Below are 11,153 nucleotides of genomic sequence, written 5' to 3'. Positions count from 1 at the left end.
TTCTGATGAAGGAACTTTGATCTGAAACATTTCTGTAGAGGCTGCCTGACTTGCCGAATGTTTCCAGTATTGTCTGTTTTTATGTAAGAAACTTACAAATCCTGCCAACTTTAAAAAAAAAGTGAATTACTCGACCGAGCATCCAACATCTATAAAGAAAGAAGGCAAGTTTCTTGGACAATATCTCTATGAGTCACCTTGGGAGATTTTACTGATGTAAAGACGAAACATAATCACATGCTGCCAATATTGTTAACGTGTTGGCTTTGAAAATCAAATAGTCTTAATTTAAAATCTTGCAAATGAATTTATTTTTACAGCAGACTCCAATAAGACCAGAAGTTGGCCTTCATTGTATCCATTTTCTTGAAGGAAAGTAAGGTATCAAGTCCTTTGCCTAATGGTTAGATGTGTACCCAAGGGGACACCTCAAGTACTTTAGATTCCATTTAGGCCATCAACAATATTCAAGCATCCTAGGTGATATGAGTGTTACAGTCTGGGTCTTCTTGACTATGTTAATGATGAACTTAATGTTTGTAAATTTCTACTCCATGTTTTGGAAAATTACCATTAGCTCTCTTAAACAAAAGCTGCTGTGATGGTGATAGATTCTTGCACGTCAGTATTTTAGTCATACCATCATACAGAACAAAGAGTGGCCTTGTCTTATTTAATTCAATATCAGTGAAACACTGTTCTATTTCCTGTTCTTTCATTTAACAATGGTTTAGGCAAGGAATCATTTTAAACTGAGATACAATAACATTGAACTTTGACATTAGTGGAGATGCAAGCGAAGTATTATGGTGTAGCGCCTCTTCTGCATTCTGCCTTATTGTCCTTTCCAACTGAAAAATGAATACATTTCACTCCCATTAGTTTTATTCTAAACTCTAATATATAATGAGGTGAGGTGTGGGAGATGATGAGTCCCATGTATTCCTCACAAGCCACAGCCTGAAATTCTGGGAAATGAGTATTTCTCATCTTGAGATTGCATCTGCGAGCTGCAACAACTTTTACTGTACGATCATTTTGAATCCTGAGATCGTTCATGGCACGTGCATAGTCCCGAGGTATTCTGGCATTCTGAATAGATATCCACTTTCATCAGAATTCCTGGGTGAAAGATTGTTTCTGACACTGAGTGTTGGCATAAGTGAAGTGGGTGTGGGCTTGAGGTGAAAAACACGATGATGCCAGAAGAACTCAGCAGGCCAGGCAGCATCCGTGGAGAAAAGCAGGCGGTCAACATTTTGAGTCAGGACCCTTCTTCAGGACTGAAGGTAGGAAAAGGGGAAGCCTAATATATAGGAGGGGAAAGCAGAGCAGTGATAGGTGGACAAAAGAGGGGAGGGAGGTGGGCACAGGGTGGTAATAGGTAGATGCAGGTAAGGAATAGTGATAGGCAGGTGCCGGGGTGGGGGGGAGAGCAGATCCACTGGGGGATGGGTCAAAGGTAAGAAGAGAGAGGAAACAAAAGGGCTAGAAAAGGGGAAGAGAAGAAGCATGGTGGGAGGGGGGGAGGTTTGTGGGGAAGTGGGGTGGGGATTACCTAAAGTGGGAGAATTCAATATTCATGCCATTAGGCTTCAAGGTTCCAAGACGGCAAATGAAGTGCTGTTCCTCCAGTTTGCGCTTGGAATTCTCCTGGCAGTGGACGAGGGCTTGAAGGTGTCGGCTTCAGGCTAGCTCCTAACCAGCTGAAATGCTTTAGTTACAACAAACTTGACAAGTCGAGCAGGTCAATCAACTTAAGTTAGTGCCGGTATCCTAAGTTAGCACAGTCAGCAGGGCAAACGTCCGTTTCGGCAGACCCATGACGCACACAGCTGTCACTGGTTTCTAAATTGGCAACTGGTGGATTTCCAGAAAGGAGATCGTCGAGTGCTGGATATGAACACCCAAAATTAATCCTCCAAATACCAGTTCGAGTCAGAGGGTGATTCCTCCCTTTCTCTTTCTTTTTAGCTGCTAATGCACAGAAACACATTCAGCTCAACATATATGAACACGGACTGTTTTTACTGAGATACCGCCTAGGGAGTGGTCTTGAAATAATTGGCTAAACTAAAAACATGAGAATGTAAGAAATAGGAACAGGCCTTTCAACCCTGCTCTTTAATTTGTAGGATTATGGCTAAACTTGCACAGATTTCATAAAATTATCACTCTATATTTTGATTCCCATTGATCTGTTAAGTCTGTCGATCTCAGTCTTACATGAAAACATAAGAAATAAGAGCAGGAGTAGACCATTTTGCCCTTTAAAATTGAACGTAGAACAGTACAGCACAGGACAGGCCATTCGGCCCACGATGTTGTGCCGATCTTGATGCCAATTCATACTAAATGTCCTCCTCCTGTGTATTATCCATATCCCTCCATTCCCTTCATATTCATGGGTCTATCTAAAAGCCTCTTAAAGTCCTCCAAATTGCCTGCTTCTACTACTACCTCTGGTAACCCATTCCAGGAACCTACCACCCTCTGTATAAAATCTTGCCCCTCATATTGCTTTTCAACTTCCCCCCCTAACCTTAAAAGCATGTCCTCTAATGTTTGACATTTCTACCCTCAGGAAAGATTCTCATTATCTACCCTATCTATGCCTCTTATAATTTTAAAAACCTCCATCAGGTCTCCCTTCAGCCTCTGACATTCTAGGGAGAACAACCTAAGTTTGTTCAACCTTTCTTTATAGCTCATACCCTCTAATCCAGGCAGCATCCTGGTAAACCTCTTCTGCACCCTCTCCACAGTCTCCACATCCTTCCTATAATGGGGCAACCAGAACTGCATGCAATACTCCAAGTGTGGTCTGAGTAAAGTTTTATATAGCTGCAGCATGACTTCCTTACTCTTATACTCAACATCCCTACCAATGAAGGCAAGCAGTCCATATGCTTTCTTTACCAGCTTATCCACTTGTGAACTATGCAGCTGGACCCCAAGATCCCTCTGTACTTCAAAGTTATTAAGGGCCCTACCATTCACTGTATACTTTCTCCTTTCATTTGACCTCCCAAAGTGCAACACCTCACACTTGCCCAGATTAAACTCCATCTGCCACTTCTCTGCCCATATCTGTAACTGATCTATATCTGCTGTATTCTTTGATAGTCCTTTACACTGTCCACATCTCCATCAATCTTGGTGTCATCTGCAAACTTGCTAATCCATCCATCTACATTTTCATCCAAATCATTGATATATATCACAAACAACAGAGGTCCCAGCACTGATCCTTGTGGAACACCACTGGTCACGGACCTCCAGCCAGAATAACAGCCTTCCACCCCTACTCTCTGTCTTCTATGGGCAAGCCAGTTCTGAATCCAAGCTTTCAATTCACCCTGGATCCCATGCATCTTTATCTTCTGCATCAATCTACCATGAGGGACCTTATCAACTGCCTTACTAAAATCCATGCAGATAACGTCCAATGCCTTACCCTCATAAAGCACCTTTGTCACCTCCTCAAGAAACTCAATCAAATTTGTAAGGTACGACCTACGCCGCACAAAGCCATGCTGACTGTCCCTAAGCAGGCCTTTCCTTTCCAAATGCGCATAAATCCTATCCCTCAGTATCCTCTCCAATAGCTTCCCTGCCATTGACGTGAGGCTCACTGGCCTGTGGTTACCTGGATTATCCCTATTTCCTTTCTTGAACAAAGGCAGAACATTTGCTGCTCTCCAGTCCTCTGGGACCTCATCAGTTGCTAGCGAGGACTCAAAAATTTTTATCTGGCCTTTGAGCCTGCTCTGCTATTCATCAAGATCATAGAGGTATATAAAATCATGAGGGGCATAGATAAGGTGGATAGCCAAAGTCTGTTTCCCAGGGTAGGGGAGTCTAAGATGTAGGTTTAAAGTGAGAGGGGAAAGATTAAAAAGTACCTGAGGTGAAACTTTTTCACACAGAAGGTGGTGGGTATATGGAATGAGCTGCCAGAGGAAGTGATAGAGGTGGGTACAAATTACAATGTTTAAAAGACATTTAGACAGGTACACGGATAGAAAAGGTTTAGAGGGATATGGGCCAAACACTGGCAATGGGTCCAGCTTGCATGGACATCTTGGTCGGCATGGACAAGCTGGACTGAAGGGCTTGTTTCCAAGCTTTATAACTCTATGATTCCATAATTTTATGGGTGACCTTCTACATCAGGACCATTTTCCTGCACTATCCCCATAACTCTTGATTCCATTAACGTCAAGAAATCTATTGATATCAGTTTTGAATGCACTCAGTGACTGAGCCTCCACAGCCTTCCAGGGTAGAGAATTCTAAAGACTCACTATGAAGAAACTTCTCCTCATCTCAGTCCGATTTGGTGCCTGTGCACCAATAAACTAAACATCATAGAAAAGTGGGACAATTACATCACGGTGACTGAATATTTGGTTCATTGTTAGTGTTGGGATTGACGGTCCTCATAAATTAACTGCATTAATCAAATTTAGTCCCAGTGCTCCTGAACTCTGCAACCCCTCTTCCACAAAGCACAGAAGGCTGCATGGTATCTCAGACACTAAGATGCAGACCTTATTGCAAATCTGAGGGACTCTGAGCAAACTCCAAGCATTCGCAGCTGCATTCTCCAATTCAGCCTGAAAATTAAGGAGGTGCCATGATCTGAGGGTGAAAATAGGCTTTGGGAAAGCCTAGTCATTCCACGAAACTGGAATGTTCTGTTTATCAACATCTAGCCATACAGCACAGGAGTAACCTTATGACCACTCTTGTGCTGAATGGTTTGGTAGGCACAATGAAAGTGGTATTGAAGTTACACACAGGCTGTAGGTCAAAACTGTACATAATCATCAAGGTGTGATCTCACCAAAGCCCTATATTTTGCAAGTAAGCTTCCTTAGTTGAAAACCATGGCATTAAAGCCTCTAATATCATCTACCTTTCCATTTGCTGGTTGGACCTTCATGCTAACTTCCTATGATTCTTACACAAGTGTGCCCAAATTCCTTTGAATCTCAACACTTCCCATTCTTTCTCCAGTGACAAAAAATGCACTTTTCTACTCTACTCGCCAAAATTATTATTTCAAGCCATGTCCCCACCTCAACACCATATCCAATCACACACATTCTTGCCCAATCACTTAATATTTGCAATAAAGCAGAAAGTGCTGCAAGTCATCAGCAGGTCAGACAGCAGCTGTGAAGAGAGAAATAGAGTTAATGTTTGAAAGACTTTCCATCAGGATTGGTTAAAGGTGCTGGTGAATACCTGATGAAAGTTCATCATGCTGAGATGTTTACTCTGTTTCTCACTCCATGGATGCTGCCTGACTTGCTGAGTATTTGCAGCATTTTCTGATCTATATCAAATTTCCAACATCTGCAATATTTCGCTTTTATATCCAATTGCATTTGTTTTGAGATGTTAGCACATGCACAGTGATAAAGTGGGTGCATTGTCAGGCAGTATCCAATGCTGATTTAATGTCAGCGATGCCAAAGAAGATTGGAAAACTCCAATTACTGCCTGACCGTCACCCAGTGTTTGACTGTCATCAGCTGCTTGATGGTTAATTGCTGGCTGATTACTTCTGTTGTCTGGAATTCTTTGTAGTTACTTCAAGTTGGAAAAGAGGTGGGGGTGATGCTGAGAGACTCTTCTTTGAGCTTGTGATTTCACATAAGTGAACTGTCCCAAACACAGGTTCATGTTTCAACGCTGTCCTTGGAGGGGCTGGGAGAATAAGCAGAGCAGGATAAACAGCTGGAAGAAGGAGGAGGGGCAGAGGAGCTCCTAGTGGGAATTCTCAGCTTTCCAGCAAATTTCTAATCTTAACTTCTGTGGGGAACAAAATGTGAAATGTTTGCATCTTATTAAGGATTATCTCAGTGAAATCTACCACCTGTGACAGTCAAAGCTGCAACTTGAAAAAGAGGGAGGACCACTGGCTGTCAAAGTGACTCGAGCAATGCAGTTTTCAATGCCTGACTTCTTCAAACATAGAATTAGTAGACATTTGGACAAGTGTCCATTGATTAGAAAAAGCCAGCATGGATTTGTTAAGGGTAAGTCATGCTTAACTCAATAGAATTTTTAAAATTAAGTAACAGAGAGGGAAGTATAGTTGATGTGACTTATGCAGAATTTTAGGGCATTTGAAAAGCTGCTGAATAATAGGCTTGCCATCAAGAATGAAACACTTGAAATAAAAGTGGCTGTAACAGCATGGATAGAAAATTGGTGAAATAGTAGAGAACAGAGATAAAGTGGATGATATTCTTTGGATCAGAGCGAAGTGTGGCAGGGGTTTGTACAATATATATTAATGTCTTGAATTTGTATGCGCCAAGGAGCAATTTCCAAAGCTGTGGAGGCAGGGAAAAGACAGGCAATTACAGACCACTGATTCTGATTCTGATTCTAACATCAGTGGTAGGGAAATTATTGGAAAAAGTTCTGAGGAACAACATTAATGATCATTTGGAAAGGGTGGGACTGTTCAGCGATAGCCAGCATAGGTTTGTCAAGGGCAGATCCTGTCTGACCAATCTAATTGAACTTTTTGAGGAAGTAACAAAGTGCATTGATGAAGGTGGTGTCACAGATATTATTTAGACAGGCTTCAGTAAGCCCTTCAATAAGGTCACACATGGGAGATGGATCCAAAAGGTTAGGTCCCATGGTTGACAAACTGGATCCAAAATTGGTTTGGCAATAGGAGATAGCAGGTGATGAGAGAGGGTTATTCTTGTGATTGGATGCCTGTGATTAGTGGTATCCCACAAAGACTGGTGCTGGGATCCTCACTGTTTGTAATACTGATTTGGATGTGGATATAAGAGGCATGATCAGTAAGTTTGCAGACGACACAACGATTGGTGAAGTTGTTAACAGGTTGGAGGATAGTCTTTGGCTACAGGATGATATTGATTGTTGGTGAAATGGACTGAGAACTGTCAGATGGAGTATAATCCTGATAAATGTGAGGTGACGCATTCTGGGAGTACTGATGAAGCTAGGACATACTCCATGAATAGTAAGGTCTAGGGAGTATTAAGGAACAGAGGGACCTTGAAGAAGCCAGTGCAAGTGGACAATGTGGTTAAGAAGGCATATGGAATACTAGTCTTCATTTATTGGGGCATTAAATACAAGAACAGGGTGGTTGAGTTCCAACTTTATAAAACTTTGGTGAGGCCTCAGCTGGAGTACTGTGTGCAGTTCTGGTCACCACACTATAGGAAAGATGTGACAGCACTGGAGAGGGTGCAGAGGAGATTCACCAGGAGGTTGCCTGGGATGGAACATTTCAGCTACGAGGAGAGACTGGAGAGAATAGGTCTGCTTACCCGGAAGCGGAGGAGGTTAAGAGGGGAAATGATTGAGGTGTATAAAATTATGAGGGATTTAGATAGGATAGATTGCAGAAAATGTTTCCCTTTATCAGAGATGAAGAAAACTAAAGGACATGGATTTAGGGTCAAGGGTAAAAGATTTAGCGGGGATATGAGGGGGACTTTTTTGACCCAAAGAGTGGTGAGTACCTGTAATGTACTGCTGGAGAGAAGGGTGGAAGCAGAGTCACTGACAGCACTTAAATGTACTAGGCACAGTGGCTCTGGGTCAAACGCTGAAAGATGAGATTAATACGGATGAGTGCCCACTGGTTGGTGGGCTGAATGGCCTGTTTCCATGCTGTATGACCCTATGAATCTAAAACTTATAGCGTTACAATCCAGTGAGAAGAACAAGAAGAGGCAAGTAAACTAGTAGGCAATTCTAAAGGGCACAAGAACAAGGAGGACTTGCACGTAAAAGGCACGGTTGTGTAGCAATTAGTGTAACGCTTCACAGCGTCTGCGCCTGCGACCCAGGTTCAATTCCGGCCGCTGTCTGTAAGGAGTTTGTACGTTCTCCCCGTGACTGCGTGGGTTTCCTCCGGGTGCTCCAGTTTCCTCCCACATTCCAAAGATGTACGGGTTAGGAAGTTGTGGGCATGCTATGTTGGCGCTAGAAGCATGATGACACTTGCGGGCTGCCCCCAGAACACTCTACGCAAAAATATGCGTTTCACTGTGTGTTTTGATGTACATGTGACTAATAAATATATCTTATCTTATAACTGAAAGTCACAGACAAGGTTGTGAAAATGGTTAAAAAATCATTCAAGTTTCTGGGTTTGATAAAAAGAAGCACAGAGTATAAGAGCAAGGAGGTCATGATACCCCTTAATCAAACACTGCTTCAGCTACAAATGGAATATTTTGTCCAGTTTGGGACCGTATTTCAAGAAAGATGTAAGGCCTGGGAGACGGTGCAAAATAGACTTACTAAAATGACTCCAGGTTTGAAGGGCTTTAGTTATGCCGACTGGAGAAGATGAGGTTGTTTTTCTTGGAATAGAGGAGGCTGTGAGACAGTCTGATCAGTATGGACCTGCAGAGAGTAGGTAGAGAGACGATCAAAAAAATATGCAGATGCTGGGAATCTAAAATAAAAACAGAAAATACTCAAAATACTCAGCAGCTTAAGTGACATCTGTGCAAATAGAGAGACTATTCCTATCAGTGGATGGATAAAGAACCAGAAGACGTAGAAAGAAGGTGGTTGGGAAAAGATATGAAAGTGACGTTTATGTAGCAAGTGATTGGGATCTGGAAAGCACTGCCACATTGACACTGGAGATGGACTCTATTGTGGCATTTATCTATTGGGGAGGAACAGGTAACTTCATACTTCTGCATAAGTTCTCCACCACCAGAGATTCCCTCACCTTTAAGTTCTCGAACACATATAAACAGAAGACTTGTGCCAAGGCCTCGGAGAGATTTCCAAACATGTGTGACATATAAAGGGCTGTGCTTGCTGAATTGGTTTAGTGCACATGAAGCTCAAGGTATGCTCAAAATTGCATGATTCTTCCTTCATGACTTCCCATCCTGAAGGGTGGGGGCAGCTCTTAAGCTTGTGGGCAGTTCCCAGTGGGAACCTGAGCTGGCATTAGCCTCGCTACTTTCCTACCTGATCCCCTGGCCTTTGATTGCCCTGAAGTCTCAGGTTCAACTGTATGTAATAACTCAACACACACACACACACACACACACACACACACACACACACACACACACACACACACACACACACACACACACACACAGCATCCAAGAAGATTCATATCTGTCTGAGAGAACTTCCTTATCATCTCAATCTTTAGTGGGTGACAGCTTATTCTGGAACTGTGAATGGTGGGTCTGAGGTATGGCATGAGAACCAACCACAAGTGGTGGGCAGTCAGTGCATTGATGCCAGTGCTTGAGGGAGGGAACCCAACAATAAAAAAGATGTGAACTCCCCTGAAGGAGAACTCTGTTTGGGAACTTCATTGCTGTGTCTCTGGCAACAGCCTGGGTAAATTCAGTCCCTTTAAGTAATTCAGGAGCTTGCCTTCACTTTCTGGTAAAGGACCACTACTACATTTGAGGCAGGCACTGTATACATATCATGTATACAGTGGAAAGCCACATGAATTTGTCATGTTTGTACCCAGTTTGAAGTCACTGAAACACATTCTGTTGATAGAGAATGATTGCCACATTTATTCAACACATGCAATTACTTTGATTCCCATTGCTCTAGAATGGTGGAGATGAACTAGATGGCTAAAGATCCTCTTTCATTTGGCACTTTCTATTTTCTTTCATTTCTACCCTTTTCGGCCTGCTTGCCTTCTGCAATATTGCTGGCGGCTCCTCACCTCATCTTTAGAAAAGTTAAACTTTATCTGCCATGTCTGCCCATTCCACCAGCCTGTCTATGCCCTCATGCAGTCTATTACTGTCCTTGTCATAAGCTGGTGGTTTCACTTGTGGCAGTTTGGATTCTCCATACTAGGCCTTGAGACAGCAACTTTATTGCACATTGGACAATTTTCATTTTGCCATAAGTATTCTTCTTGCAAGAAATATGAGTTCACATTTGAATAACCATGGAAGTCTCAGGTTCGACTCTTCGTCTGTGCACAATTTGCTGAACTCTGCTGGAAGCAAGATCAAGGTGGGGAGCAGAAGAAGAATAGGCTAAGCTTCCCCTCACATGTCATCCAGTTATCTGAGCTTTCAGCCACACCTCTGATAGGGTGTTTATTTCTTTCTGATTGTGTACTTGAAAAATGTCTAAGGGAACTGTAAGCATCACCCATTTGTGTTTCAAATGCACGTGCTGTTCATTGGTAAGTAAGTCCTTAGGTACATAAATAGCAGAATCATCTAAAGACTGTTTTCTAATATTAGGGACATAAAGGCTTTTAAACTTTAATTTTGAAGTTTCAGAAGTTGACTTTCACAGGTTACAAATAGTTTGTGTTATGCATTTCACAGGTTACAAATAGTTTGTGCTTTGCATTCCACAGGATAGTGTGCCCAGATCAGGAAAGAATGTGTAATATATGCAATATTGATTGGTACCATGTGACTAACTTCTCTGTAGGTTGGTACAATATTTCAGAATAGAAGCTTGCAGAGGCCATCTAACTCCATAGAGAAAGCCAGTGTAAGAAATACTGTTTTCCATAATATATTTTTATACAAAGTAGCTTTGTTCATGTAAATTACTAGCTATTCTCCAGTACAGAAAAGATATTAAGGCAGAACTGATAAAATTCTGGCTCATAACATCAAAAATATGAAACCACTTCAAAGAAAGAATTAAAAAAACATGTGAGTTGGATGTGCTAAAACCAGATTGGCTACAATTACAAAATGTACAGCTGATACAAAACTTGGCCATGCAGTTGACAGTGAAGAAAGGTGTAGTTTGCTGGAAGATATGAATGGACTAATCAGCTGGGCAGAAAAGAGAATTTAGTCCAATGAAGAGTGAGGTAATGCATGTGTGGAGGCAAACAAGGTAAGGTTCATGCCATAAACGATTGGATACTGGAAAGTAAATGGAAATAGGGGGACACAGAAGTGCACGCCCACAGATCCCTGAAGCTGCAGAATAAGAACAGAGGGGTCATGCTGGATTGATACAAAACACTAGTTCAGTCCCAGTTAGAATACTGGGTACTGTTCTAGTCACCAGGCTAGAGGAAGGATGTGATAGCACTGCAGAGGGGGATAGGGGTGATTTACAAGGATGTATCTAGGACTGAAGAATTACTGTTATGA

Source organism: Pristis pectinata, chromosome 12 (genome assembly GCF_009764475.1).
Source record: "Pristis pectinata isolate sPriPec2 chromosome 12, sPriPec2.1.pri, whole genome shotgun sequence".
NCBI classification, from domain to species: Eukaryota; Metazoa; Chordata; class Chondrichthyes; order Rhinopristiformes; family Pristidae; genus Pristis; species Pristis pectinata.
This window is presented reverse-complemented; position numbering follows the sequence as displayed.